We start from the raw sequence: 2,605 nt of genomic DNA on the forward strand, positions 1-2,605 counted from the left end.
CATCTCTGGGGGGTGAGCTCTGACGTGGCTCCCGTTTATCCTCGCCTTCCGGTGCTCATGTCCTCATGTGCCGTCGCCTCTCCCAAAGGCCCTGTGACTCCTCTGTGAAACAGAAAACAGTCAAGATTACTGACATCGCTCGATTACATTATACGAGTGTAATGTCCATCTTGCTACCTGACCTGACTTTCCCTCGCTGGCTTCGATGAAGCAAGTGGCCACGTGAACTGCCCTCGGGAGGGCCCACGTAGTGAACAATTAAGAGCGTGTCAAGCCAACAGCCGGCAAGAAACTGAGGTCCTTGTCCGACAGTCTGCAGGGAAGTGGACGCTGCCGGTAACCGCGTGAGCAATGAATGGTCGGGATGGGAACTCAGCCCCGATGGATGCTTCCATTGCAGTCGTGTAGAAACACAAGCAAGCTAGGCTCTGGCCCTGCACAAAATGTGTGATAACACACGAGTGTTGGTTACAGCCACTGAGCTTGCGGTCACACGTCCCGCTGCGGCACAGAAGCGCCACGGTGCTCGAGGGCATCTTCCTGGGGGAAGCGGTGCTCGGACTCTGCCTCGGAGGATGAGTGGCAGCTGGCCAGGTGGCGTGGGTGGGAGCGGGGTGCTCAGGGCAGAGGACGTTTAAATGGGTCTCAGCACGGGGGAAGTCCTGGGTTGTAGGGAGCCCTAAAAGGCAGAACCAGATGGAGCCGCCGCTGTCCGGCACGTCTGGATGTGCAAAAACGCCATTTCTATTAGGTGTGACCTATTGTGAGCAGCCCAGTCCCACCTCGGCTTGAAGTTTGACACGCAGGAGGTCCTATGAACCCTCCTTTGAGTCACCTAGTGCGTTTGTTTTTTTCGACTTAAAAAAATCAAGGATGGTCCGTCTTTATAAAATGTTCTCCATTTCCTTGAATTGACTGACAATGTTAGAATTTCTGCGGGCATGTCTGAGCTTCGAAGATTTGTGTTTCACATGGTCGTGGCCAAGGAGAGCTTCGAGGACCCCAGAGGGCTCTTACACCCGGGACCCAAGCCGGAAAGACACTCGGAGAGTAGCTAGGGGCTTAGGGAGGTCACTCCCCAGGGCTTGCGGTGGGAATGACCCCAATTCTCCTCCGCCCACCCCTGGAAGCTTTTCATGGTCTGAGCGTGTTGGCTTCCCTCCCGCACGCAGCCAGCCCCTTGCCTCTGGGTGTGACCCCGGCTTGCTCATCATCACTCACCACCCACTGCCTCTCAGGTCCTTGACCTTTTGCACCCTCCTGAGCTTTCCCTTTTAGCCTGCAAAGATGGCCAAGCACTTCCGCCTCTAAAACAGGGCTCCCTCTGGCCCTCCGTGCTTTTCCAGATCCGCCGCGGTGTTTCTGCCCCTCGGGTCCTCCGCATCGGTGGTTCTTGAGTGAGAGGTGAATTCTCTCTGGTTCTGTTTCTTCATCTCTTGTCTCCTCCTCAATGCACCAAGGGCGATAGGCTGATTCCGGTCTGCTCACCTCTGCACCTCGCTGATACCCGGTCTCACCTTCTCTGCTGCAGGTGACGTGGCCAACCACACCTATTTCTTCCTGCATCTTCCTCCGCCCTTGACTTCCATGTCGGCGCCCTCCCCTCGTTCTGCTCCTTGGCGCCGACTGGCCCTTCTTTCTCTCCTGTAGCTGTCCCTCCGCCTCTCCCCATGTTGCCCCTTAGTTAATTGTCCACGTTCCTCTGAGTCCGTCCGTGTTGCCATGTGTTCCAATGTGCTCATCTTCTCCCCTGCATTTATCCTCCATCATAAGCAAATGGCCATGAGATCTGTGTTTCCAGCTCCGACCACAGAGCCCCATCGCCCGATGCTCCCACATGCGTAAAGCTCCTGGTTCAGAATCCGCTTCCCAGACACACGAGGCTGCTGGGGCTCCCTCAGCCACTGCCTGTGCTGCCTCCTGACCTCCAATCTTGCTCATTCCTACTTGTCTCTCAAGAACGAAGTCAGGCACTGGTTCCTCCTAGAAGCGACATGAGCCTCTGGCAGGGAGGGACTGGATAACCTCTGCTTCTCACCATATTCCCACGCTGGGGACACTGCCTATTTGTGGCTGCCTCTTATTCCTTCCCGTTTATCTGTGAGCTGGAAGGTCCAGGCTTTCGCTCTTCTGTGCGCAAAGACTATCACTGTGCTATTCATTCGCCTGTTTAAAAAGGAGTGTCCTCTGAGACACCAAGGATCAATGGGAGAACAGGGCTGTGAACCTGCCCCCACAGTGCTCAGAGTGCGTGAGAGGCACAGCGTAAAGGTTGCAGCTTCCTGGGACTCATGTCTCATATGGAGCATCATGGGACTTTGGAGAAGTGCCACCTGTTCAGACAGGGTGGTCGGGGAAGGTTTCCCAAAGCTGAGGACTGATGGACGGACAGGAGTTAGCCCACCGATGTACTTGGGGCAGGGGACAGACATGTAGGGAGGCTGCAGGTAGAAGGAACAACCGGGTAAGGTATAGAGGTGACAAAGATGACTCGCTAAAAAAAAGTGAACGCAGTCCAAGGCTTGATCTGATGGGCAATGCGGGGTCTGCAGAGCGAGAAGGCAGCGGGGGACACGTGGCCCAGACAGCAGCACGGGGGGCGGGT

Source organism: Pteropus vampyrus, unplaced genomic scaffold (assembly GCF_000151845.1).
Source record: "Pteropus vampyrus isolate Shadow unplaced genomic scaffold, Pvam_2.0 Scaffold183, whole genome shotgun sequence".
NCBI lineage: Eukaryota > Metazoa > Chordata > Mammalia > Chiroptera > Pteropodidae > Pteropus > Pteropus vampyrus.